The sequence below is a fragment of the Leptonychotes weddellii genome, chromosome 9 (genome assembly GCF_054177405.1).
Source record: "Leptonychotes weddellii isolate Sample4059 chromosome 9, ASM5417740v2, whole genome shotgun sequence".
In the NCBI taxonomy this organism is placed as follows: domain Eukaryota; kingdom Metazoa; phylum Chordata; class Mammalia; order Carnivora; family Phocidae; genus Leptonychotes; species Leptonychotes weddellii.
The window spans coordinates 116098560-116105158 of record NC_138377.1 but is presented as its reverse complement, the minus strand read 5'-3'; positions in this window follow the sequence as shown (position 1 = coordinate 116105158).

Below are 6599 nucleotides of genomic sequence, written 5' to 3'. Positions count from 1 at the left end.
GGAAAACCCCTTCCTGACCCCCAAGGTGGACTTGGTGACCAGAAACTTTATAAGGTTAAATCCTTATCTCATACTTTATATCAAATTTAATTACTGATGTATAACATAAAATATAAAATAATATAAAATATAAAATAATTAAAATAGATATTAGTAAAAAATAATTAGTAAAAATAAAATAAAATAGATAATAGTGAATTTTTATACACCTGAAGTGTGAAAGGTCTATCTAAGTAAGGCTATCCAGTACAGACAAAAAATAAAAATATTTATGAATTTAGATATGTAAATTAGAATTTTCTATGCAAAACTCCATCATAATGTAAAATGCAGAGAGTATAACAAAGTAGGAGAGGCATATGAGTAGGGTGGTGGGGAAGAAGCTGTGTTTGAGAGAGTGGAAGTCAGAGGGAAAGGGGGAAATAGAGCACAGAAAATTTTTTCAAGAAGTTTGGTTGTACAGGGAGAGAGAGAACCTAGAGAGAACTTTGGAGGGAGATGTGGAATGGGGAAGTCTTCTTTTAAAACAAGAGTCTTTTTTTTTTTTTTTAGGAATAGAAACTTATTATCATTTTACTGAAAGGCTTTTGACTATTCATTCCTATATCCATAAACAAATTTTAAAATCTTCATTAACTAGTTTGTATAGTAAATTCAAGGCAGAATTGTGAATCCACTTTCAGTTTACAGTTCAGTGCATCTATTACCCTTTTTTAAAAATTTTTAATAAAAGGAGAGTCTTAATGTTTAAAAGCAGTTGGGAGAATCCAACTGAGGGGCTGAGGACCACATCACCATACTTAATGGGACCTCTTCAGTCCTCACCTAACCTGTCCACAGCTTTCAACACTGTTCATTCTCCTGGAAACACTTTTCCTGGCTTCCAGGGCACAACATTCTCCATATTTCTTTTCATCCTCTGGCTTCTCCTTCTCAGTAACCCTGGCAGGTACATCCTCCTGCACATAGCCTATCTGAATGGAGTTCCTCCAAGCTATGACAGAGGTCCCATCTTTCCTCATGACAACTCTGCAAGACAATCATGTCCACATCCCTAGCTTCAGGCACCATCTAAATGCTGATGACTCAAAGATGTTTTTCATCCAGAGCCTCTTCTCTGAACTTCTCACCATATATTTGACTAGCCACTCAAAATCTCCATTTGGAGACCTGCTACATGGATCTTATTATGTCCAAATCAGAACCAAACTTTGAAAGTCTTTGTACCCCAACCCAGCCATCTTCTGGTATTATTTCTGTGAATGACATTTGAATCTATTCAATCTCGTAGGACAGAAAACTAGGAGCCATTCTTATTTTCATTTCCTTCATTTCCTGACACCTAACTCCTCCCTAAATGCTCCTTCATTTCCTGACACCCAACTCCTCACTAAATGCTCACTTCATTTCCTGACACCTAGTTCCTCACTAAATTGATTTAGTCCCCTAAACAATCTTGAAATCTGTACAGACATCTCTATCCAATAACCTAGTTAAAGCTCTCAGCTACTCTTGCTAGAAAAGCTGATAATAGTAACAGATATTGCTTCCAAGACACTGTCCATCTGGCAGCTGGGAGATCTTTTTTTTTTCCGGGGGGGTGGGGGGAGGACATGGGCAGAGGGAGAGGGAGAGAAAATCTTAAGCAGGCTCCACGTCCAGCCCAGAGCCCAATGCAGGGCTCAATCTCACAAACCTGAGATCATGATCTGAGGTGAAATCAAGAGTTGGAGGCTCCTCAGCTGAGAGATGGTTTTAGCGATTTCCCATTGTTCTGAGAATCATGACAAGATTCTGAAGTTGGCCCTGCGTGATCTACCAATTTCTCTATTCTTCTCTTGCTTTACACTCCAAGCTGCTCTCTGAGCTTGGCCACACTGGTCTTGTTTTAATTTTTCAGAAGTGCAATTATCCCTGCAGCTATGATTCTTTTCGTGTGCTAGCCCTTCTATCTGGAATGCCCTTCCCCCACACAGCCCTCCCTACCTGCCTCTCATCCCCTGTCACATCTCAGGTCCATCATCACCTTCTCAATGACCTGATGAGTTTAAATCACGTTTCTATGTGATATGTTGTCCAAGAACATATCACATTTCTTCATGGGATTTATCTCAGTCTGTTATTATTCAGTTATTGGTGTGATTACCTATATACTTGATTTACACCTATCTTCCCCACTAGTGCATGAATTTCCTGAAAGAGCCTTGCTTGCTCTTCTAACAAATAAGTGCTACAGTGACCAGCACAAAATAAGACTGTAGTAAATGATGAATGTACGAATAAGTGGATAAATAAATGAATCAGTGAAATAATGAGCCAACCTTAGACAAAACTGCCAAATACCTCTATGCTCTATTCACTTATATGCAGAATCATAATGAAGATAAATTGAGAAAATATTTGTAAAAATTAATAACTTAAATTGCTGAAAGCACCATTTAACCTAAATGGACATGTTGCTGATGGCTTGTCTTCCCATTCTCCCTCTCCATGAAGTACACTTGACAGAGCTCCAAGCAAACATTGTCCATTCACAATTGTAAGCTAGAGCATCTGCAGGCTGGCCCATGATCCTGACTTCCACAAGGTTCATTGTTTAGGTTTTTAAAGCTTAACATGACATTGAGAACGATACTTGGTTGATTTGATTATTTCTAATCCTTTCCAATGCTTAGAGTAAGCAGAATTCACAAGCTTAAAAAATCTTTTTCAACTAGGAATCTAGGGAATAGGATCTTATTCCAAAAGACATTTGTTTCAATGTCAGGGTGTGGAGCAGACAGAGCTGAGTGTTTAAGGCCAAGTTCATCTGTGTGTTTTAGTGTCCAGATCATGTGTTTGAACACCCACACCCTGACACACACATACTCACACCCCAAAACAAGGGGAAAACAATAAACCCTGGGTGGCTCCTGTGTCTGGGGATTAAGCAACAAGAGTCTTTTCTGAATGTTAATCTTGGGAGCTACCAGGTGACCCTGCCTTTCTGAAGGTCCTGACCAACGATGTAGGGAAAAGGATTTAGTATTTTAGCAAAGAAATGCTGATGGTTTCTTGATTGTCATTCTGTTTCTACTCTTTAACTTTGAGCCACACCTGCAAGAAAGTTAATGAATCTCAAAATCATCGAAAATGCCTGAGGACCATAAGACAGACATCAGAGTGGTGTTCGCCATTTTTTCCGGTTTATTTTCTCTGTTGTTCAGATTTAGTGAACTTTAGTGAAAAATTCTCAAATTTAATGATTTTATCTTCTGTCATCTCCACTCTACTATTGAGCTATCCAGCAAGTTTTTATGTTATTGTATTTTGTGGTTCCATAATTTCCATTTTGTTCTTTTTTATAACTCCTATTTCTTTGATGAGATTTTCTTTTTAAAATTTGTTCTAAGAGAATCTGTAGTTGATTATTGAAGCATTTTTATGATGACTGTTTTTAAATCCTTGTCAAATAATTCCAGCATCTGATTTATCTCTGTGTGGTGTCTGTTGATTGCTTTTTCTCTTTCAAGTTTCAATTTCCTTGGCTCTTGCATGATGAGTACATGAGGTATAATTTTCTATTGTATCCTGGACATTTTGCCTATTATTTTAAGAGACTAGGGGTCCTCTTCAAATCGTTTATGTTACCTGGAAGTTGCTGTTTCGGTTTAGCACATAGGTCTTGGCCAGCTTTTGTGGGCTGTGGTTCCAGTGGTGATAGACTCTTCCCCTACCTCTGGCTGCCTCCCTAGACTACTTCTTATTTATGTTACTTTTATATTCCGATTGTCTTATTTATTGTCAGATATAATTAGTTCTGAGCATTTGTGACTTTCTGCCACTGCTTTCTTCTTAACATGGAGAAACCAAAATGTCCCATACTGAAGATTGCCTCTACCTCAGAGGTCTTCGAGGTTGAGTGGAGTGAAGTGTTTACTACCATGGATATCTTTGGCTGCATCATCTACATATCTCCAAAGTAGAGAAGCAAGAAAATTTTGTTCAGACATTGTTGATGGTTCTGATCACTTCTAGTGCTTTTATGGGTTGTAAAGCTGGGAACTACCTGATGTGATACCTCAGGGAACTGTGTATTCTGGAAAACTTGGCTTCTCTTTCAATGACCACAGAGCCAGAAGCCACCAACCTTTCCTTTCTTTGAGTGCTACTGGTGTATTTTTGTTGCAATTTTAAAGCCTGTCCAAGGCACTGATTTTTAGGTCTTCGAAGAAGGAAAATTTTGAGATTTGGTTTCTCTTTGGCCTCCTGAACCACTAGTTTGTGAATCACATTAGCCTTATAAAATTTCATGCTCTCTTTGTGGATTGTATAAGGACTATGATCATGGTGTCACACAGAGATGATGTGGGAAGCTAATATTTACTAAATAAATCATCCATGGCAGGTTCTAGAAATTGTGGGTACTTGATATCCATTATTTTATTTTTAAGTCACACAGTGTATTTAGCAGATATTCTTACTGCCATTTTAGGGACAAGAAAATAAAGGCTGGAAGAGACTGACATGTCTACCCGCTACACAGCTGGTGAACAAGGACTCCAGCTCAGGGCTATGTGACTTTATGTAACTGCTATTTCCACCCACTAGGATCCTCTAGCTGACCTTAGTGCCATGGGCATCTGACTGAAATGAGGCAGGGAAATCAAGTTGTATCTATCTGAGCATCGCCAATTCTATGAAGATAATATATTTCATCCATTCACTCACTAGAGATCATTTAAGGACCATTCAGGGTTAAAACGGTAGCTTTCTGGTAAAATAACCCAAAGTGAAAAGAAGCGAGAAAGGCAGTCTTAATCATATTACGGATGACAAATGAAGGAATGAGTGATGAAGGGGACAATCTTTCAAGAAGTTTCTGGCAGGTAGAGCTGACTGCCTTTGACTTCAGTCCACATATTCAGAACGAGAGTTGTGAATAGAGATGTTTGCGAGGTGAAGCATAATGATGTTGGCTTCAAGCGTTCCTTCTTTGGGGAACAATGGCAAAATGATCCAGAGGGGTAGTTTGCAGTGTACAAAATCCATGACCAGCTGAAAGCTGGGGTAATTCTTCAACGTGGCACCACAGGGCTGTCACATTGATAGCTCACAGATCCCGGATCTTCTGCTTTGAAAGAAGGTTAAGCTTTGGCCCAATGGGGTGCTATTAGCACAGAAAATGAAGCTCACTGACATAAGAGTTTCCATCACTGCTCTTCTCAGGAAAAGTGCTCTTTTCCAGCCGCACCTCTTGTTGTCTCTCATTTTCACGACAGAAAGTTCCGCATTAGTCACCAAGGCACGTTTGTGCCTGTGAGCTCTGGTGGTTCTCCCAATTTGGGTCCTCAGGGTTGTAATGAAGCCAGACACTGTGGAGTGAACCCTAATTCCTCAGAGTTTGGATGGCCGTTCATGGAGAATTTAGCGCTGACTCAACAGATAGGCATCAACATGTTCCTTGAGCAGGGACAGGAAAAATTGAATCAAGCACCTATGAAAATCCTTGAAGCCTTTCCCTATTTGTACAGGAATATATAGAAAATTGACAGAAGTCCAACATATTTCTCCAAACAAATATCATGCAGCGTTTCCAAAACTGGAATCCCCATTGTAAGAAAACACAGTGAAATGTAAGGCACTTGTCTCTGGGTTTTCTGGGATCATGGACAACTCTGATTTTCCTTGGCCTGTGTGTTTTCCAAATTTTCTGCAATGATACTATTTATAGGAGGGTGTAAAAGGAGGCAGGTAATGGGAGGAGAATCAGATAGCTTCAAATCTCACTATCTACTACTCCTCAATTCTATCTTGGTGGCTAAAGCCCAACATCCATCAGTGTAGACCTATTGGTTGACAAGACCAAATTTAAATAAATAAATAAACAAACAAATAATGATAGGAATTTGCTCTTCAGTTTTGATAACAAGAAGCAAAACGAGGCCTGTAGCAAATGGAAGAAGCTAAATACGAGGGAACAGTGGAAGAAACAGCTCCAGGGAGGGCATAGCGGAAATGATGTCTGGTGCACTTATATGTCATGTCAATCCTGCAGGTTCCACCCCCTTGCATGTAACTGGTTCTGGAATGGGTCTCTCATCCAATTCTGACCTAAGAGACTAGAATCTATCAGCCCAAGGGGGAGGATAACTCCCAGGTTGCCAGAGCAGAGACCCATAAAGAGCTTCATGATATCAGACAAGCCCCGATCAACCACCTGCCTTCCTGTTTTGTGAAAAAATGCCAGTCATCATTGTTTGAGCTGATTTGAGGTGTGCTCTGTTATTACCTGCCCAGAGTGTTTTCTGTGCATGAATGCCAAAGCAAACTTCCCCTTCCTCACAGTTTTACCTAAGGATGGGTTTCCTTTGCAATGCTATCATACTCGTGCTTATTTCCTTTTGTAAAAATTGGGGTAGTGGACCTACAGTGCTGGGATAGTCCTTCAGAATTGGGCCTATAGTGTTACTGCCCATCTTTAGGATGAGAGTTGAGTCTTAATGACCCTGCTTTCGACACAGTCTGTTCTAGGGAAGGTGACATGGTCTTGTATAAGGCAGCTCTCTGCTTCAGGAGGTAATTCCTAGGAGGGCTGACAGCTGAGGTCTGTCTTCTAG